This window comes from Hemiscyllium ocellatum, chromosome 14, assembly GCF_020745735.1.
Source record: "Hemiscyllium ocellatum isolate sHemOce1 chromosome 14, sHemOce1.pat.X.cur, whole genome shotgun sequence".
NCBI classification, from domain to species: Eukaryota; Metazoa; Chordata; class Chondrichthyes; order Orectolobiformes; family Hemiscylliidae; genus Hemiscyllium; species Hemiscyllium ocellatum.
The window spans coordinates 54,868,660-54,891,475 of record NC_083414.1 but is presented as its reverse complement, the minus strand read 5'-3'; the positions used below and the strand labels follow the sequence as shown (position 1 = coordinate 54,891,475).

At 40.5% G+C, this 22,816-nt stretch overlaps 1 protein-coding gene across 6 annotated transcripts in view; it reads left to right on the top strand.

The window, feature by feature from the left end:
- The window catches only part of chl1b (cell adhesion molecule L1-like b), an 892,764-nt gene that overhangs the window by 98,858 nt on the left and 771,090 nt on the right, over positions 1-22,816 (top strand). Inside the window, exon 1 of one of the 6 annotated variants that reach the window (XM_060835717.1) lies at positions 1,038-1,078. The exons of the other annotated variants lie outside the window; for them this stretch is intronic. The gene's annotated coding sequence lies outside the window, so the exon portion shown is untranslated. Of the gene's footprint in view, positions 1-1,037; positions 1,079-22,816 lie in introns of those variants that run through there. 6 annotated transcript variants of the gene reach the window in all.

Sequence of the window (22,816 nt, the reverse complement as noted above, 5' to 3'; positions counted from 1 at the left end):
GTGTAGTGCTGTTTCTTTCAAAGAAACTTTCAAAATGAGTATTTAGCATAAAATAATAAGCCGAGCATGAATAATTTAACCCATAAAGTAGGTTCTTTTCTCAGCCAGACCTATTGCGTCTCTTCAGTGATTTCTGTTTCTATGTACAATGGGTGAGTTTTCAGGCCTGTGCAATCTTATGAACGTGTAAATGACAACAATTCTCCCAGCATTCCCCAAAGAGTCAATTCATTGGAGTTTCAGAAGAGATGGAGAGAATTTAATGTTGGCCATGGACAGCCCACACACTTGGCTGGAAAACTGGAACACATGCAGTGTCACGGTTCTGAGGGAGGCCCGGTGATGTTCCAAGGCATCAGGCCCTCTTTTGAATCGAACCTTGAATTGTCTGGAAATCCCACTCCCCAAGAGCTGTTGATCAAACAGAGGCCACAGCACCCCAGTAGTAGCAGTGCCACGAGGGTGTGGTGGCCACTGTTGGTGATGCATGAGGTCTCTCACCAGGGATCACTGATGAGAGGCAAATCTAGCAACATATGGAGGTTGTGGCACCAGTGGTTGACATGGGCTGGTGCGTGGGGGGAGGGGGTTTCAAAAAGCAAGGGCAGCCCCTCCTGACACATGGTCCCCTGATCAGGCATAGAGTCTGCAAGATTGAGACAATCCATGGCAGGATCGTTGGGTGACCTGGACCTTCATCAATGTCAGTTTGGATGGCAGGGTGTTCTCCATGCTACATTCTTGTATCAAATCAGACAAGCCCCCACAAACATACCTATGGAATGATGGAAGGGGAACTTACATTCCCTTTAACAGCATGTGTTGGAAGCAATTTCTTCTTGTTTCTGTCCCCATGTAAAATAGCAGGACTATGGCAACAGAGTAAGGTTATGTGATTCATATTCTATCACTTGGCAATTTAAGGTTGGAATCTCTGCTTTTGTCTCAATGTTTGTTGGTGTGCTACAGATTGATCTGGGAGTCGACACTGTTGAGGCATCGTGCACTTGTAGCTACACCTGGTTGACTGAAGCTGTGGACAGTAATGGTAGTGGCATTCCATCACATGGCTGACCAGGTATCTCTATCATTGTCACTGCCTGCCATTGGTGTATGTTGGAAGGACTTTTAGATGGATTATCAATCTGATTGGCCCTGTCCTGATTGCACCTTCCTTGACCATCATGTCCTGGGGTAGCACCTGAACCCAACGCTTTCAGCACATTGTAGCAGCATAGTAAGTGACTGCGTGCCTCAGACTGTGCAGCCAGTAATTGAAAACTCTCTACCCAGCAGCCTGCAGGCCAGGAAAGACTGAAACATTGCACATTCCTTTTCTGAGTTCATACCTTAAATAGAGAACAATTTCCAAGTGACAGAAAATCTACAGTAGTACCAAATGTTTGCACTCTGAACATCTTATTGGTACAGGGCTCATTTTGCATCAGCATGAAACTTTCCATTTATTAGTCAGTGCATTGAGTATAGGAGTCGGATGTCATTGTTGTGGCTGTATAGGAAATTGGTTAGACCTCTTTTGGAATACTGCATTCAATTCTGGTCTTCTTCCTATCGGAAAGATGTTGTAAAACTTGAAAGCGTTCAGAAAAAATTTACAAGGATGTTGCCAGGATTGGAGGGTTTGAACTATAAGGAGAGGCTGGATAGGCTGGGGCTATTTTCCCTGGAACATTGGAGGCTGAGGGGTGACTTTATAGAGGTTTAAAAAATCATGAGGGGCATGATTGAATACCAAAGGTCTTTTTCCTGGGAGAAGGGACTCCAAAATTAGAACACAAATCTATAAGGTGGGAGGGGAAATACTTAAAAGGGATTGAATGGGAAACATTTTAATGCAGAAGGTGGTATGTGATGAAATAAGCTACCAGAGCAAGTGGTGGAGGCTAGTACAATTACAACATTCAAAAGGCGTCTGGATGGGTTCATGTGTAGGAAGGGTTCAGAGGAAATGGGCCAAATCCTCGCAAATGGGATGAGGTAAATTTTAGATATCTGGTCAGCGTGGATGAGTTGGACTGAACTGTGTGTGTTTCTGTGACTGCATTTATTTCCCTAATTGAATCTGAGATGGCCCATTTGGGTCCCTTGAATCAGTTTGTTTGCCATCCACAGGTAGAAACGTTTTGGCTGATAACTATCAATGAACTTATTATGCTAATTTTTTTGTTTACTTTGTCATAACCTTGTTTTAATCAGTAGCTTTAGTAACAATGTTTAATATAATTAAAACAGGATTAATGAGAGAAACTCACACAACATGTGTGCAGAGAAAAAGTTGATATTTCAAGCTGATAACCTTTCTTCAGCATTTCCGGTGAGAGGTCATTAAATGTTAGCTGTGTGTCTCCACACCTGATGTGTCGAGTTTTCAGCATTTCTGCTCTAAATTCAGCTTTTCAGGATCCGCAGCATTTTGAAAAGAAACCCTACAGTATGGAGACGGGCCATTCAGCCCAACAAGTCCACAACAAACTCTCCAAAGAGCATCCAGACTCACCCCATCCTGATAGCTCTACATTTCCCATGGCTAATCCACCTACACATCCCTGCACAATTTAGCATAGCTAATCCACTTAACCGTACATCTTTGGACTGTGGGAAGAAACCAGAGCACAGACACGGGGAAAATGTGCAAGCTCCACACAGTTGGTCACCCAATGTTAGAATTGAACCCAGCTTCCCTGGTGGTACAAGCCAGCAGCACTGACCAGTGAGCCACTATGGCACTAATATCACTGCTATCAAAAGAAAAACAGAAAAAGAAGAAACTTGCATTAATATAGCACTGTGTGTGACCATTGACCATTGGATTTCCAGAATTCCTTGCAGCCAAAGAAGACATTTTTGAAGTGTGGTTACTGTTTGTTTTGTGTGGGGAGAGGTGGTTTACTCAGTCCAGGCGTTCTGAGATTATAATTATTTGGTTCTGTTATTTCATCCAATATTAAATCTTGCTATCTGGAGTCATTGTGTCTTTTGAGTTATCCTATAAAACACCTTTGCACAGATAAGACGAATGATTAAGCATAAATCCAGAAGTAATTTCCTAAGTTTTGTTAACTTACATTTTTGCTCTTTTTGTAAACTTGATACAAAAAATGAGGATGAAACAGTTGCTTCACTCCCATTATTGAAGATGTTAATTCAGTTTAGAAAGAAAGGAGGAGGGTATAAATTTGCTGAAACTTGATGATGGGCAAGTGATTTCTGAAACAGTTTAGGACTATAATTGTATTTTAGAGCCAGGATTGTTGGATATCATATTGAAATTATGTCACTTCAAACAAGAGTAGGAACGTGTTATAACTAATGGGTATGATAATATGGAAACCTCATTCAGAACATATTGTGCTGAAGGCTGAATCAAATGCAGTACTTCATAGTGGCCTAGATTAAAGGCTTTGAGGCCTCTGGTGCTATGTCATATTAAATCAATCACACTTCAAGTGTAGTGCTATCACCTTCAGGGAAACAAAGATGGATGTCTGACCCTTCATGCAATAATCTCATTTCAAATCATTTCAATGTTTCTCCTGATATTGAAGCAGAAAGGGGTGGGAATTTCATGCTTCCTGTCTAGCATCATTATGTTGCCTGAGCCACTTCCAAAAGGTTGAGATGGAAACAGTGGATAGATAACTTTTGCTGATTGGCCTCTTAATCAGCGGAGGAATTTTTCAATTGTTGCTCAAGTTCCCTGCAGTATCTCTGGAAAGGTCCTCCTGCTAACAGACCAGGAAGTTGGGTGGTGAGCCAGTACTCTCGAAAAAAGCAATTCTTCTTCCAAATTGTGGTCTGAAAGTGCAGTGATGTTTTATTTCCAATCTTCTAAAGTTACAAGGAGGCATCCGGCTTCCTTATCTCTATTGGCAGACTGCAGCTCCTTCTATCCTAGAGGGCCTCCTATTGGTTCTTCTGTCTGTCAAGGCCTGGCCACTCCCACTGGATGGCAAGCACTACCTCTGGCCACTTGCTAAGACAGTCCAAGAACAATCCATGTTATCTGATAGCTATAGCTTCATACATATGTGATATTTATCATTTGTCAGTGCAAACGTGATGGAGATTGTCATTTGTCACTGCCTTATTGGAGGAATTGTGAATGGAACTGAAGACTCAAAATCATGAGCAACCAGCCCTTTTCCTGACTTTATGAAGGAGAAAGGGTGTCCATGATGCTGCTGAAGAAGGTTTGGCTGAGGTCACTTCCTGGAGTCTCTGCAGTTTTCTCCTGGGATAGGATGATTAGCCATGGATAACCACAACATATTAAACCAGAAAGGGTATGGAAAAACTTTATAAGAATGTTGCCGGAACTGGAAGATTTGGGTTATAAGAAGAGGGTGGATAGGCTGGGGGTGTTTTACCTGGAGCGTCGGATGCTGAGGAGTTTTATAAAAACATGAAATGCATCGACAAGGTGGCTAGCAAAGGTCTTTTTCGAAGGGTAGGGGTGTCCAAGACTAGAGGGCATAGTTGTGGTGTAAGAGGGGAAAGATTTAAAAGGGGCCTGAGGATCAACGTTTTCACACAAAGGGTGGTGTGTGTATGAAATGAGCTACAGATGAAGTGGTGGAGGCTGGTACAAATACAACTTTTAAAAGGCATCTGGATGTGTACATGAATAGTAAGAGTTTAGAGGCATATGGACCAAACACAGACAAGTGAGACTAGTTCAGTTTCGGAAGCCAGGCTGGCATGGACAACTTGGAATGAAGGGTCTGTTTCCGAGCTGTATGACTTTCTGACTCTCACAAAGTGTCCTTTTGCTGTGTGTTGGGAGTAAAACTAGTGAAGGTCTTTCCATTTCACCTCTATTGATTTCAGACTTGCTTGGGGCTTCTTAGCAGCCAAATCAATCAAAATCCACCTTGAGGTTGGGAACAAATGCTTTCATGTCTTTTCTTCACTCAACTCTTCCATGGTTGGGTTAGGCTGTGATGGAATCTGGAATTGTCATTCTGGCAGGTACAAAAATTTAGGGCTCACTGCCTGTGCAGTGTTGTTGGTGAATCAGGATACACATGATGGTGTGTTATTTTCTTCTTCACCTGCATTTCATCACCATCTGATATACCATCTGATAGAATGGTGGCTCTGTTTTCGAGGACTTGTTCCTCTTGGTCTGTGGTGTTTCCACCACAAAGTCACTCTCGATGATTACTCAGAGTTCCTCACACACGGCATATTCTATGTCCAGTCATTCCTCAGATATTCCTCCAAATGATCAATATTTGGAGAATGAATGTCAAGATGGTTTTGGAATCAATGCTGAAGAATCCTGTTTGCTCCCACCTGACTGTACAACATTGTGCTGTCTAACTAATGGAATTGGATATACCCTGTTAGGATGGTTGTCATGAGTTACATAATGATTCTTCCAACTGAGACTGACCATCTTAAAACCTCTCCTTATCCACAAACCCGAGGAGTATGATTAGATTACTTAGTGTGGAAACAGGCCCAACAAGTCCACACCGACCCGCAACCCACCCATACCCCTACACCTAACATGAAGGGCAATTTACCTCACCTGCACATCTTTGGACTGTGGGAGGAAACTAGAGCAAACTCCACACAGTCAGTTGCCTGAGGCAGGAATTGAACCCAGGTCTCTGGCGCTGTGTGGCAGCAGTGCTAACCATTGTGCCACTGTGCCACAAGTATTTTTGGCTAAAATAGTTGATTAAGTATACCTTGAAGGTTTGGATATCCTGAGTAAACTAGCTGCATGAGAAAGGTTCTAGCGTAATACTATATATTTGAATAATGGTATTTTCACATTCTGTATTAAACGTAGTTTTTTTTAGTTTTTTTTCTGAGGAAACGTTAATGTAACAATTTATTTCGGAGGAAGGACTCAATGTTGATGCAATTCCCCTTTAGAAAATAAATGTTTGTCCGCATTTGTACTTTGTGTAGAAGATGTTTTGTGATTAAAATGTAAGAACATCGCTGCAACCAGTCAATAAGTCCCTCAAAGTTAAATGTTCCAGTATAGGAATAATGGGGTCAAACTCAATCAGTCTTCAACTAGATTGGGTTATCAGGTTGTGAAATTCAAATGGATATAATTTTTTGTATTTTTCAAACTATTCAGCTCCAAAGAGAAGTGCTGACCGCATCCTTTTCATATGTATTATGAACTAGATGAAATGATTGTGTGCTTGTCTCTACAGAATAGAGCCATTTTAAGAGATTTTTCTTTGAAGTCTCAAAGCTTGAAAATAGGAAAGTACCTCTATGCAATTTTCTGAGAACATATTATCAAATAATAAGACCATTGTAACATTCTGAAACACTGACTTACAAGTTTGTTATGGCTATAATACAGGCCCATAGCATGCAATGCTGTGATGTTGCTTAATGCTCTTTATTTCAGTTGTGAAGACTCATGCAAGTACAATATGAATGCATTTTCAACTTCGGGATTTGATTTGGTATATTTATTGGCACACGTACCGAAGTACAGTGAAAAGCTTTGTTTATGAGCATTATAGGCAGATCACAGTGAGCAAGGATGGACAGATCAGAAAGGCTGAGACAGAGGCATACAAGGTTGCAGGGCGTGCACTAGGTGAAAGTGCGTTAGCAAGATCGGCATTATTTTAGGCTAGAGAGTTCATTCATCAGTTTAATAACTGCTGGGAAAAAGCTGTTCCTGAACCTGCTGGCATGTGTGTTCAAGCTTCTGTATCTTCTGCCTGACAGAAGAGATTGTAGAAGATCATTACTGGGGTGCAATGGATCCTTGATAATGTTCACAGTCTTTCCACAGCAGTGAGCAGTGTAAATGGAGTCCATGGATAGAAGGTTGGCTTCTGTGATGGTCTGGGCTGTGCACATAACCTTCTATAGTTTCTTATGGTCCTGGGCAGAACAGTTTCCGTACCAGGCTGTTATGCATCCGGACAGTATGCTTTCAATGGTGCATCTGTAGAAGTTGGTGAGTGTCCTTATGGACATGCCAAATTTCCTGAGCTGCCTGAGGAAAAAGAGGCACTGTTGGCTTTCACATGAAGCACTCAGGACAGTTACATATTACTGGAAAAAGACACTTTGATGATCCTTTCCATCCTGCATTCATCAGCACAAATTGCAAAAATGCCAGTTTAAAGGGAAAACAGCATTCATCGTGTATGCCAAGAGTGTGCTGATTGGTTGGTACATGTTTGCAAGGAGACTGCGATGGTGCATTCAACAAAATTTGTCTTTTTGCAACAAAATCCAACTTCTATACTTGCACTTGACTAACAGTGTACCCTTGTGTAATTATTGATAAGTCATCAACTGCAGTTACACTTTGAATTTTCATGTGAATATTCTCATGTTTACTCTGTCTATATAAATGAGAGGTATAAAGCTTAGCAACAACAACATATTCTGTCAGCAAGCAATTTATGCGTTTTAAAATTTAGCTGCCATCTTTAGAACATTACAATAATATTAAGCTCAAATTTCTGTGAATCTAGCTATTTTCTTCTCTCTCCATATTAATATACATTTTTAAGTGTGCAGAGCACAAAAAGCTACATAAGCTGTTAGCTTTCTCTATACTCCTCCCTCCCCTTCCTAGACCTTTCCATCTCTATCTCGGGCGACCGACTCGACACAGACATCTATTATAAACCGACTGACTCCCACAGCTACCTGGACCACACCTCCTCCCACCCAGTCCCCTGTAAAAACGCCATCCCATATTCCCAATTCCTTCGTCTCCGCCGCATCTGCTCCCAGGAGGACCAGTTCCAACACCGCACAGCCCAGATGGCCTCCTTCTTCAAGGACCGCAGATTCCCCCCAGACGTGATCGACGATGCCCTCCACCGCATCTCCTCCACTTCCCGCTCCTCCGCCCTTGAGCCCCGCTCCTCCAACCGCCACCGAGACAGAACCCCACTGGTTCTCAACTACCACCCCACCAACCTCCGCATACAACGTATCATCCGCCGCCATTTCCGCCACCTCCAAACGGACCCCACCACCAAGGATATATTTCCCTCCCCTCCCCTATCAGCGTTCCGCAAGGACCACTCCCTTCGTGACTCCCTCGTCAGATCCACACCCCCCACCAACCCAACCTCCACCCCCGGCACCTTCCCCTGCAACCGCAGGAAATGTAAAACTTGCGCCCACACCTCCACACTCACTTCCCTCCAAGGCCCCAAGGGATCCTTCCATATCCACCACAAATTCAACTGTACCTCCACACACATCATCTATTGCATCGGCTGCACCCGATGTGGCCTCCTCTATATTGGGGAGACAGGCCGCTTACTTGCGGAACGCTTCAGAGAACACCTCCGGGCCGCCCGGACCAACCAACCCAATCACCCCGTGGCTCAACACTTTAACTCTCCCTCCCACTCCACCGAGGACACGCAGGTCCTTGGAGTCCTCCACCGGCAGAACATAACAACACGACGGCTGGAGGAGGAGCGCCTCATCTTCCGCCTGGGAACCCTCCAACCACAAGGTATGAATTCCGATTTCTCCAGTTTCCTCATTTCCTCTCCCCCCACCTTGTCTCAGTCGGTTCCCTCAACTCAGCACCGCCCTCCTAACCTGCAATCCTCTTCCTGACCTCTCCGCCCCCACCCCACTCCGGCCTATCACCCTCACCTTGACCTCCTTCCACCTATCCCACCTCCATCGCCCCTCCCCCAAGTCCCTCCTCCCTACCTTTTATCTTAGCCTGCTTGGCTACTCTCTCTTATTCCTGATGAAGGGCTTATGCTCGAAACGTCGAATTCTCTATTCCTGAGATGCTGCCTGGCCTGCTGTGCTTTGACCAGCAACACATTTGCAGCTGTGATCTCCAGCATCTGCAGACCTCATTTTTTACTCCTAGCTTTCTCTATAGTAGATGGTTCTGCTATTTTTCAAATAAAAAGACTCAACTCGAAAAAAACTCAATGCCATTTCCTCAGGCTTATTTGAAGAAAAGGTCAAAGAACCACCTTATTTGGTAAAATTAATAAACTTAGTGTTCCATGGTCCTCCACAGTTACAACCTGATACCAAGCATTTCAAGTATTTTTAGTTTTGATTTCCATTTTTTTCAAAATTCTACAGTATTTCACTTTCCCTTCAATAGCACAGACTGTACTGATAATACTGGGAAATTAAATATACTGCATATGTACAGACTGCAAAATCAAAATTCAGCAAACCGTGTTAGAGCTATGGACAAACATGTTGAGTTCTGGATCAGGTCATTAAACTTTAGTTTCAAATCAATCATAAAATAATCAATGAAAATAATTGTGAAAATGATAGCATTTTTATGTTGGTGAAATAATTTTGATGTTAAAAAATTCAGTTATCCTGGACTAAAACAGCAAATTAAAAACATTCTGAAACAATTGTGGGAAATTCAGTGGCTAGCCAGCTCATTACAAAATGACATAGCCTTCTTAAAAAAAAATCTGTTGCGTGCCACAGAACACAATACATCAAACAATAAATATGTAGACATAAGTATACCTATAAAAATAATATCAGTAACAGGTACAACAGGTATTGAGAATGTATTTAAAAAACATTTAATCCACATGCTCTATTAAATCTATAAATAAATTCTGAAATATGCATAGTATGTTCATGGATTTGCCTTGAATTTGCAACTTCCTGCTCCTTTTACTTTGGGGATTGAGAAACCAATAGTCCACTGACCCATGCCTCAGAACCACATAATCATTATGCTAATCTAATTTCATTTTCTTTCTTTTGCCCTTCGATGAACAGACCTAACTGACAGAAGTAATGTTTTAAGTAGAGGACATTAGTATCTAGTTGCATGAATAGATGCTCATAATTTACTTATGTTGAAACTGAAGTAGAAGTCAGTGCAGCAGAAGACACTCTTTAATGGAAGATGTTTGTGAAAAGAGTGTCTTGTCAGAAGAGGTTGCTTGAAGTGCTGGGAAAATTGCAAGAAAATGTAACATTAATTAGCCTAGGAATCCTGTTGGATAGCTTGACCTTACAGTTTATTGTTTGGCTCTTCTTATGAATAAAGGTCCACATCAAAGTGTGAATTAATAAAATGTACACAGTAGTTTGTTGAGCTTCTATTTGAGAAGTCTTACTTATCATAATTAGTGAAGAAGAAATTGAGTAATGAAGCAAATTCATCCAAAATTTATCCTTTATTTTCTTTTGTTTTTTGTTAATGATCACAGACTGAAATAGGAAAAGGGCTGTTATCGAAACCAAGGAGTGTTGAGGTTTTTAAAAGGAAGTTACCTGACACTCAATGGAAGTGCTGTTTAGTTGATGCTTGCTCAAGTGGTGAGGGAAGGACTGCAGATTGGCTGGAACTAATGGGTGTGTATAAAGGGAGATTCAGCCCCAAACATGTAGCCATTTGATCTGTGGAATAGCGACCAGTTTTAATGGCAAATACCTTCTGTTTGCCCATAATGATGTAATTGGCTCCTAGATAACAGAACAGTTTATGGGATTGAATATTTGGGCAGAAGCCATTGGACCTCAGAAAAGGAAGGCACTGTCCTTCTCTCTGTAGTAAAAAATAAGCTAAAATATGAAGAAAGCCAGTATATTTCCCCTCACTAGTTAAGTTTAATGTCATTTTTAACCAAAAAGTTAGAGACTTTATAAACGTGAGCCAGTTGCCCTGTGCCTCATGCAAGCAAGTCAAGTGGCAGCAAACACTGCTGAGCCAAAAGGATTGTCACAGTGAGCTCTATGGACAGGGACAATTGGACTGGATTCCTAGTAATGCCCCATAATGTCCTTTTTTTGTATACACATTTTTGCCCATATATTTTTGTGGATGAATTTTATAAGAGTGCGTTTAGCCAGTAGAGTTGTATGTTAACAGTTCATAATCATTTACCCATAGCTAAAATTTATTTATTTGTGAAAAGAATTAATTCTGTTTACTGAAATCTGGTTCAAGCAGTCTGTCTAAAAGACAGGTGAGTTGGGTTATTCTAGCTCTATTATCCCGGCTGTAGAATTGATTTCCACTGCACTACCCCAATGAGGAATGGCAGGTTTTGGGTGCTGATCCAGGATTTTGAAACAAAGGCAATGAGGATTTGGGCAATAACTCAGTGCAGGAAAACGCAATGTTCTGGTTGTGCAATTATGACATGGCACTGAAAATGGCGAAACATTTCCTGCAGGTGGTAGATTGTCCCATACCATCTTAAGGGAACTTCCAACAACTTGGTCGATAAACTGGAGTAGCATTTCTTGTTACAGTGACAAAGGCAGTTCTAATGAAGGTACATATACTACACTTGGGATTAAGAATCATCAAAGATGGCGCTGGGAGGTCTCAGCAGTGGCCAGCACTGTGGTACGTGGTGAGTGGCAGTAAATAAGAACATAAGAAAAAAAGAGCATCACTAGGCTATCTGGCCTATTGAGTCTGCTGCTCCTTTCAATAAGGTCATAGCTGATCTTTTTGCAGACTCAGCTCCAATTACCTGCCTGCTCCTCATAACCCTTAATTCCTTTATTGTTCAAAGATCTATCTGTCATTTCCTTACAAACATTCAACGAGACGGCCTGAAATACTTCATTGGGCAGGGAGTTCCATAGGCTCTCAACTCATTGAGTGAAGACATTCCTACTCAACTCAGTCCTAAATCTGCTCCTCCTTATTTTGAGGCCATGCTCCCTAGTTCTAGTTTCTAGGGGGTATGGTGCATAAGTAACGAGGTAGGTTTGAGAAGATAGTGTGAGAAAATATCCTCCATGAAACTCATCAAAATTGACACTTAAGTCTGTTTTTGCTAAAATTCAACCTAGTGTTGTTTTCTTTTGGCTGCTAATGGTCCATTTCATGTGTTTTTGTCAACATGTAATTGTGCCAGAATTATCTTCGGTCTTTGGGCCGAGGCATTTTGGACATAATCCACAGGAGTCTGAAGGATGTGTTTTTTAAAAATTCATTCACAGAATGTGGGCATTGCGAGATAGATCAGCATTTATTGAACATCCTAATTGCGGAGATGACAGTTAAGAGTCAGTCACATTGAGGGAATCACATGCAGACAAGAACTATTTAAGGACAGCAGATTTCTTTTCCTAAAGAGCATTAATAAAACAGATGTGTTTTTACTGTATTCAACAGTGGTTGCCATTTGTCGAGCATTTTAAAAAAATAATTATGAGTTTTAGTAAATTCAACTTTCACCAACCTCCCTAGTAAGATTTGAACCCACATCCCAAACACATTAAACTAGAGGCTGAGGATTATTAGGCCAGTGATATTGCTATTACACAATTGCATCCTCTGTAACCTAGCCTTTGATTTATCTAATTTCTAAAAGTAAAATATTGAAGCAAATGAAATTCTTCTTAATGGATCTCACTACAAATGGATAAAATTCAATTTATATTGCAATTTTGCCACATCTCTCAAACAATTCAAACACTTCCATTGATAAGGACTTCAAACAGTATGTTCTCAAGCTAGCAAAATCCAGAAAGAGTGGAAACATTTTGGAAGAAGTAACAAGAGGCTGTTCAATGAATGACAGGACATTAGGATACTCAGAGTAACAGAAAATCTTAGGGTGCTTGTCCACAAATCCCTGAAAGTGGTAAGGAAGGGTTAAAGGATAGTTAAGGCATTCTGTGCACTTGCCTTATCAGTTGAGATATAGATTAAAAGAACAGGGAAGTTATGTTGGAATTGTGCAGGCCTTTGGTTAGGCCAGAGCTGAGTACTATGTGCAGTTCTGGTCTCAGCGCTGTCAGAATGATGTGATTGTACTGGATGGGGTGCAGAGAAGATTCATCAGGATTCTGCCTGGGATGGAGCAGTTCAGCTATGAAGAGAGGCCGGATAAACTCAAGTTGTTTTCTTTGGAGCAGAGAAGTTTGAAAAGGGACCTGATGGAGGTGTTCAAGATCATGAGGGGCGTGGAGAGTGTGAAGAGAAAACAGCTGAATTTAAATTGAAGTGCAGGAAATTTATAAGTTATTTGACGAACTTAAGAGGCAATATTTTCACGCAGAGGGTGGTACGTGTATGGAATGAGCTGCCAGAAGAAGTGGTGGAGGCTAGTACAATTGCAACATTTAAAAGGCATCAGGATGGGTATATGAATAGGAGGGGTTTGGAGGGATATGGGCCAGGTGCTGGCAGGTGGGACCAGATTGGGTTGGAATATCTGGTCGGCATGGACGAGTTGGACGGAAGAGTCTGTTTCCTTGCTGTACATCTCTCTGACTGTATGACTCTATGGAGGTCTGGCATGTACTCCCTGGGAGGGTAGTTGAGGCAGGTAACCTCGCAACCTTTGAAAAGAATGTGGATAAGCACTTGAAATGCCATATATTCAAGGCAATGGGACTGGACTAGTCTAGATTTAGTGTAGTTTTGACAGTGCCGACTCATTGGGCTGAAAGGTTTGTTCTGTATTGTATGATTCTGTGATACAGTGAGTTTAGCAAGAACTGAAGTAACCTCAAATGTAACTTGTAACTAGTGGATCTCTGTAGCAATGTAATGAGAAACATTTTATAATAATGCAGAAAAATGGAGCAAATTCTCAATATGTGCTAAACCTGCTTATTATTTCCATAGAAATATTAAGAATAGTTTTAGAATCAGATTAAAACATACAGCTGTTTTCTGAATCACTTTTGAAGCAAGATTTTATCTTGATACCCTGGTTTAACAAAGTCCCAATGGCCTGAAATGTTCAATTTTTACTACAACCATTGTCTTCCTATGTGCATCGACTTAGACTTGCTTTTCAATGTGCAATTTTTAAAAAGGTGCACTATGAAATTTTAGTTCAAGGTTTCCAAAGAATAATAATTAAAATATCTGACTCAATGTAGACAGAATAATTTAATTATTGTAGCTGGGATAATATCTCTCTGTTGAGCCAGAGTCAATTATTTTTTGGCCATTTTCTAAAGATGTAATTGGTCAATGATCTTACCTGTCATTCACAAGCTAGATAAGGAATAATGGATTTTCTTTGAATGAGTTTGTACAAGCCTGGAACACAGTTGAACAGTTCTGACAATACAGATAAGCCATAAGTGTGAAACTTAGAGTGTTTTATAAATCATTCTTCAATAACGGTGCACAGTCATTCTGACAATGCATTTGCAGAACAATCTCTATGGAACTGGAGCTTGAAGAGCCACAGTAGTCCACTGTAGTCAGCAGAACATGTAGACATTGCCAAAAAAATCAAGAATTTGTAATTTGTAATAAAGTTCAAATTAAGAAAACTAATATTGCTGCAGTTAGCGAGGCTTATCACTCTTTTTTTTAATTACAAGAATACATCAAAATATATAATTTGAAAATGCTTCAGAAATCTAACATCTGGAAGGTCTATGCTTGTGTGGTCTCATTTGCACGTAGAATCAACTTCCAGCGGAAGTGGTGGATGTGGATACAGTTACAACATTTAAAAGATATTTAAATAAGTACACGAATAAGAAATGTTTGGAGGGATATGAGCCAAGTGCAGGCAGGTGGGATTGATTTAGTTTGGGATTATGGGACTGGGTTGGACCAAAGGGTCTGTTTCCACGCTGTATGACTGTACCATGTAATATTGCTGAGAGTGCCAAATTGCAAATTTAAAAATACGTGTGCATGAAACCACCATCAACCAATAACATCCAAAATCATTCATTTGAATGATCAGTAATGAAATCAAACCAGGCAGCTCCATTAGTTTTAATGAAGACCATTATGCATTGTGATCATTTTATGGAGCACTTTTAGATTTTCAATTGTCCTCTTTTTACAGATAGTGTTTAGATTCACTGTGCATCATCAGAATTACAGGCATGTGAACAAATGTATGCAATGCATTTCAGAAATGATAAAAATTGAGCATAATTTGTGATTCTGATTTTTTTTCTTAAATTCAAAACTCCATGGCGTCCCTAATTTGATGTCATTTTTCTCAGGATTTATTGGGTGCCAGACGCCTTTCAAAGCTTGCTCTTTGTTCCTCAGTGTGTGCTGGCCAAGATATACTCACTATAAAGTTTTAAATATATAATTTGGATGCCGTCTTCCAAGAAAATTGTACTTAGTGGATTTTTCTGTAGGTTTAGGACAAAACATTTTGCCTTTATCCCCATCTGAGAAGAAGTAAGGTCAAAAAACACCTGTTTTATTTAAAATTGGGATTGAGGAGAAGCTCTTAAGAATCCATTGTAAATTTGAGAAATCAGTAAAACTGTGATTTAAGAGTTTTCATGTGACCAGGGTTAATATCCTGTTACATATTGTAAGCATGCTTGACTCTGGACTATAAAGAGCTGAAAGAGTGGTGCACTCCTAAGTAGGTAATCTAAATTCAAGTCCCAAAGTGCTGATTAACATTCTCACCCAGTCCTTTCATACAGAATGAATTCCATTAATCTGAAGTTGCTTGTATATTGTCAGGTTGTCTTGTTCCTTTCTGGGGGCAAGAAAATGTTCAGTTGCAGATGTGTTGTTTTCTTTGAGCTCCATTGCTAAATAGAGAGATTAAAATGCAAAGCGAGGTTCTCTTGCAGTCCAGGTGTCAGCATTGTGGGAAACTAGAACCAAAAAAAAATGCAGGGCTGACTTCACTAATCATCATGCTAGTAAGGACACAAATGGTCATCCTGTGCATGCAGTAGAAGCATATGGAGATGACAGATCATGATATCAGTCAGCATCTGAAATTATTTTGCAAATAGCCCACTATTTTGGATCTCCGTACTATTAATGTTCTTTTTTAAACAGGCACTATGGAACACACAATCATGGGAATGAAACAGGTAGCAAATGGGAGAAAAAAAATTATTATAGATAGGAAACAGAGAGAATTTTGCCCGTTTCTACCTTGGCCAGAGGAGGTTTATGAGATGGTTATATTTCACCAATTAATTGTTTTTTGAAATAAACCAGCAACCACAGATCAGATAAAGGATGAATTGGCCAAAAACTCATAAAGTTCTCCATGGTTCTCAATTTCACTAGTAGATCCTTCTAGGCTGGAGCTGATAACATTAGCAACTTCTTTGAATTTGTATCCCAAAGTATGCAGCAGGTGACTGAGGTCCTCTGTGCAAGGAGGGGCAACTTGATTGTCTTGTTGGCCCTTAATTTCAGTTCTGCCAGTACCACTCAGCACCTGACCTTAATTGGGAGGAAAGCTGTCCACTGGTTGGAGTTATACCTGGCACATAAGGTGTGGGCCAGTCATCTCAGCTCCAGGACATCTCTGCAGGATTTCCTCAGGATCCTCATCATCAATGTTCAGCACCATTTACAACTCTTTTTTCTAGTTTATAATTGTTCAGCTGCAGATATAGTGTATTTACTAATAATACATTGTAATTTGTGTTAACTACTGTGTCTTCTGCCAACTGGAGTCTAAAAATTAAGTAAATTGGAGAATCTTGTGTACTTTTAAAAGTCTTTAACTTCTGTGGCAACTGTAGGAATAGCTGGATTTCCAAGCTTGCTATCCTAAAGAAGTGTGACTCTTGTCAACAACCTTGTTAACTGCAGAGCTCATCATATTAATAGGCAGCTCTCTAACAGTATTGACTTTTGCAAGCAAATCAGATGCTGAGAACTCTGGACATGGAAGTCAGAGCAGATACCTGTAGACTACAGTTCACTGTTTGCCCCAAAGGGCCTTCGTATATTCCTGATGAAAGGCTTTTGCCCGAAACATCGATTTCGCTGCTCCTTGGATGCTGCCTGAACTGCTGTGCTCTTCCAGCACCACTAATCCAGAATCTGGTTTCCAGCATCTGCAGTCATTGTTTTTAACTTTTTATCTCATGTCATGTGCCTGGGTATTAGCCACATACATCTGACATGTGCTAGCCTCTCAGAACCACCATGGTACATCTCTGAACCACTTAGTATGTTTTAGCAATTTACTGCTGCATCTCTGCATTGAACAGCTGCTGTCAATGTAATGCTGAAGTATGGACGCTTCGTACGACTGCTCTTGGACTGGAAGAGGTTGGTTCTGCAGTCCGTTCACTTGCTCACTCAGCTCTCACTCACTTCCCACTTACCCAGATGGTCACAGCATCCCTACCTTGGCATTGCCCACTACTTGCCACTTTGCACCTTGCCCCTCAGCCAGAGATACAACACTGATACTACTGCTATATGGTAATGCCCTTTAGTGCAGAAACCAGAAATCTTGTCACAGTTGTCTCAGTCAAAGATGTGCAGGTTAGGTGAATTGGCCATGCTAAATTGCCCATTGTGTTCAGGGATGTGAAGGTCATGTGCATTAGTCAGAAGTAAAAAGAATGGGTACGGAAGTAGGTCTGAATAGGTTACTCTTTGGAGAGTAGGTGTGGACTTGTTGGGCTGAAGGGCCTGTTTCCACACTGTAGAGATTCTAATTCTAAAAGGCAAGGGAGGTAGCCTTCAGTAACAGGTGTCCTAGCATAGTCAGTGAAGGGCAGTCTCCAAACCAATCCAGAGGTTTGGAAATGGCCAGTTAGTTGCTTAGGGTAATCAGAATCAGGATCTTCTCCTAACTGAGTATTGGGCAGCCCTTTTTCCTGTCTGATTCTGGGCTGTTGTTTTCCTGGAAGAAGATAGGGGCAGGTATGAAGGGAGATTTACAGTGAGTGACACAGCCTTTATTTTTGGTGCAGGCGACGAAGTGTCCTGAGCAAGTGAGGAGGTAGCCGTGAGAGCGTGCTGCATTAGTGATGTCAGGGTTTGGGTGTGTGGCAGCAGGCGATGAAAAATGTTAAAGGCGGCAGTTAGAGTAGTAGGACATGGATCTTGGTGGGAGGTGAGTGCCATCACAGAGACAGAGAGAGTAAGAGTGGAAAGACAATGGTGATACTTATGCTAGTAGAGTGGAGAAGGTCATTGACCATCGATCCACATTTCTGTTTCCCTTGTCTACCATGTCCAGGGCAAATGATGGAAACTGCACAGGATAGTTGCAATCTTATATTCTTTGACCAGGTCCACAATGGTCTTTTAAAGATGGCACGAGCAACAGGGAGGTTGGTTCATTCTGGGAAATCCTGGCCAATACAAGTTGTTCTGGGTATGGTGAGGGTAGAATGGGGCTAGAATCAGACAACAGGAGGTGGGTACATTGATAAGAAAGTAGGTTTTGGCAAGATATGTTGAGAAGACTCACTCGGTCTCATGGAGAATAAACCTTTGTGAAATTCAGTGCAACCAGCACTTAGCCAAAATATGTAAGATTCAGACCCTATTGATTGTTATTCTGTATAAAATGATCAGGCTTAAACTACAGATTTTTAAACTTTGCAAGATTGCATCACTAATATTGAAATTTATCCTCTGTTTAATACCTATATTCAGACTGTCTGCTAAGTTCTGCCTCATTGCGAAATAAATCAGCAATATGAATTCACATTAACTTTTTTTAATTCTGACATAATTTTAATGAATCCTTTACTGAAACTGTTTTGAAATACCCTCGTGGTTAGAAACTGGTAAATAAATGAACATCTTTGTTCCAAACAATGAACAGAAGCACTTCTGAATCTGATCACTTTGGTTTTCTCATTTCTGAGACAGCTGTCATTCTCTTCTAACCATACTCTTTATTCCAACATCATAAAATTAAATTTATATTTAAATAACCTCCTGCCCCTGAGGATACTTCTATATGATGAGGCACAGGAAGAATGATGTTTCCTTCCCTTACTCTCATGTTCTTCCCTCTTATGATAACTTTCTTTCAGTCAGCTTTCCAAGACCACAAAAGAGAACACCAAGTGCACAATGATGTAGAGATGCTGGCAATCAGAAATAAAAACAGAGAATGCTGGAAGTACTCAGTCAGAATGGAAGTAACTCTGCAGAGAGGACACGATTAATGTTTTAATTTGATAATCCTTCGCCCCTCACCCTTCCTCTCTCCATGGCTGTTGCCTGACCTGCTGAGTATTTTCCAGTACTTTTGATTGCTATTATCACCCTAATGTTAAGTTCAGTATCATTCATCTAGAATTTTTTTTACTTTTGTCCGCAATTCATCCAAGATTGTCAGGCAGGTCCTGTACCAAGTGACTCTTGTCAAGCTAGAAATTACCATTTTTTAAAAACAGGTCATCGCCCTCTGTCCAGTCTAGCTAAATCTCTGTGGTGGCAGGCATTATTCCTCACAGCTGGATGAGTTTCAAATAAGTATGTTATGTGTTATGAGATTGTCAACCTGTCAAAAACACTAATCTTTCATCTTAGTCATTGTTCTTGTTTTCTCCTTGATCCTTTCATGTTGTTTATTTTTCTCAATAATTCTATTGTCATGTTTCTTGCAACTGTGAAAACGCTAAGAGTTTCTCTTCTGCACCTTCCAACTCCTCCTGTACTCGTGAATTATTTGGAAGAATGAAAAACTCCTCTTGGTATGGCAACAATGTTCCTCTGTAAACTGAAAAAATTGTTTCTGCAAATTACAAGCTTCAAATGGCTGAAGCTTTCAAACTGTCCTTGATTCTCTGCCTGTCAACCCATTTCACCATTTCAAACTTCCTGCATTTTCTTTTTGCGACCAAACTTTGTCAAGGCCAATTGCAGGTTATTTCAGGATCTTTACTGTTATTTTTAACCTGTGTCCCACTCAACTTGCTCACTTTGAATTGGCGATCTCGCTATCCAACTATATTAACAAAAAAACCTAAACAAACCAATTTTTACAGAGTTAGTACTCCAGAAGTGGCCAAGGTATCACTTGTGACTCCATGTTTCTTGCTGATTTTTATCTTCTCCTTTGGTCATTTCCCCAGATTGAAAATCATTTCTCAGGAGCTTTTATTGATTTTCACTGGAAAATTGTCGGATTTGCCTGCTTCCTTTCATTTTTTTGCGAGTCTCTTAACTCTGTGTTATCTGTTGTGTCTCTCATTTCACTTTGCTGCATCATGAAAGATAAGAAAAGCAATTTATTTAATAGTTATGCTTTTGTTCGTTGATTTCCTGTGACAATGCTAATGGATGAACTACAAAGCATCACGTGGCAGTGTTGATCTCCCTCTGTTTACATCTCTCTACTCTTTTGCTTGTTCCCCTCCCTATAATTTGATTTGTGTACAGTATTTTTTGTACCTACATTTTGCTTCATTTTTGGTCTTGCTTTAAAATACACTTTTTGTCCCATCATGATTTTATTTTACTTAGTTATTTCCTTTTACTTTATTCTTCTCTCTCTTTCATTTATTTCTTTCTGAATCAAATTCACTTTTTGTCCCATCATAATATTATTTTATTTTGTGTCTCTTTATTTCTTTCTGATTCATATTCTATTGGTTCTATATGAAAAATCCAGCTTGAGACATTTCATATGTGCATTTCTCTAGTCTTTATTTAACCCTTCCCTAATTTCTGTGTGTCTGCCATTCACTCTGTATGCATCTCTGTTGATTTGCTCAAATTGTATCTTGGAAGACTCACAACACTTGGCCTAGAAACGTCTAGTCTTGTGTTGGTTGGGAAATTAAGTCATGTGAGGAGAAACGATGGAAGAGCTCTGCAACATTTAGATGTGAAATAAATTGGAGGATATTGGTGAAGAGAGAGTTGGAAGCTTGAGTTTGTGTTGATTGTGCTTGTCAGATACAGACTTACAACCTGACCTACTCATTCAGGACTAGCATGAAAACATGTGGATTTGAGAAACATGAAATTCCAGAGCCTGAGAGTGGGCAAAGGACTGATATGAAAAAACTTGATCTGCCTATCCACTATTTGGAAGCTCAGGGTTACAGGGAGAGGACAGGACAATATTGGAACAAGCTTAAGAAAGATGGTGCTCTTCTGGGATCACACAAATGCTAGTAATGATAAAGTAGGAACTCTGGCAACTAGACATTGTGTGGAACAGGTTTCAAAAGAATGAAACACCAATATATTTGATATATTGCCATGCTGATTGAATCTCTGTAATTTTTTAGACTTAAGTCATTGCCCATTCACATTGCACTTGAAGAATATTTGAGTGGTGGATATCAAAGATTTGGATTTATTTGCAATTTTTGAGTGTCCTATATTTCTTCATCTCCTTTCTGGTGTTAGATATTCATCACTAAGCAGCAGATAACCTTTCTTCAGTTTCTGATTAAAAAAATGTCTAAAACAAGATAAAATATAAGAGATCAGAAAGGGAGTTCAGCTTAAAGGATTGCAATATTCAAGCTCAAAAATGGGGATGTTCACTGATGATTGCAGAATGTTCAGAACTATTCACAATTCCTGAGATACTGAAGCATTCTATGTTCAAATGTAAGAAGATGTGGGCATTATCCAGGCTTGGGCTTACAACTGGCAAGTAACATTCACATGACACAAATGCCAGGCTATAACCATCAGTAATAAGAGACAACTTAAATACCACCCCTTGACATTCAATGGTGTTGTCATCACTAAATCCTCCACTATCAACATCCTGGGGTTACCATTGACCAGAAACTTAACTGGACACATCACATAAATACATTATCTACAAGAGCAAGCCAGAGGCTAGAATCAAAATAACATGGAAGCCCTACAGTGCAGAAAGAGGCTATTGGGCCCATCGAGCCTCCAAAGAGTATCCTATCCAGACCTTCACCTTAACCCTGCAACCCTGCATTTCACATAGCTAATCCATCTAACCTGCACAACCCTGGACAGTGCAGGGCAATTTGCCATGGCCAGTCCACCTGACCTGCACATCTTTAGACTGTGGGAGGAAACCAGAGCATCTGATCGAAATCCGCCCAGACACAGAACAAAAATGCAAACTCCACACAGACAGTCACCTGAGGATAGAATTGAACCTAGGTCCCTGGATCTGTGAGGCAGCAGTGCCAACCACTTTGCCGCCCATGCCATTAGGAATACTCTGGCGAGTAAATCATCTCCCGACTCTCTAAAGCCTGTCAATCATCTACAGGCACAAGTCAGGAGTGAGATAGATAGAATACTCCCAACTTATCTGGATGGGTGCAGCTCCAACAATGATCAAAGCCTAACACCAATTAGGACAAGGCAGTCCACATGATTTGCATCACATCCACTGGCTCTACTGCTGACACTCAGTAACAGCTGTGTGTACTATCTATAAGAAGCATTTCAGAAATTCACCAAAGATCCTTAGACAGCGCTTTCCAAACCCATGACCACCTCCATTTGGAAGGACAAGGGCAGTAAATACAGGGGAACATCACCACCTGCAAGTTCCCCTCCAAAACACTCATGATCCTGACTTGAAACCATATTGCCATTCTTCCGAAGTTCCTGGGTCACAATCCTGAAATTCCTCTCCTAGTGGCATTGTAGATCTATCGACAGCATATGGACTGCAGCAGTTCAAGAAGGCAGCTCACCACCACCTTCTCAAGGGCAACTAAGGATAGGCAATACATGCTGGACAGACAGCAATGTCCACATCCCAAAAGTGAATAATAAAAATGGAATGCTAAATTACCTTCTTCCTTTAGGCTTGACTTGTGAACATTTGAATAAAACCAAAACAATTTCAAACGTTTTGGTCATTTGGCATATTGTGATTTTTGTTGTTTTTAAAAGAAGAGGTAGTAACATAGTGACAATTCCACTGTGATGGTTAATCTTCAGTTAATGGTTTGGAGACATCTGTTCGACCTTATTAATGTTTGAATTCACTAAAATCGGGAATCAAAAGTTAGTTTAATTGCAAACATATAACTATTGTTATAAAAACCATCCTAAAGTGCCCATTAGGAAATTCACTCTGCCAAATGTATCTGGTCTGACAGCTATGTCACTCCAGATGCATAACAATGTGGTGAATGGTAACTATCCTGTGAAATAGCC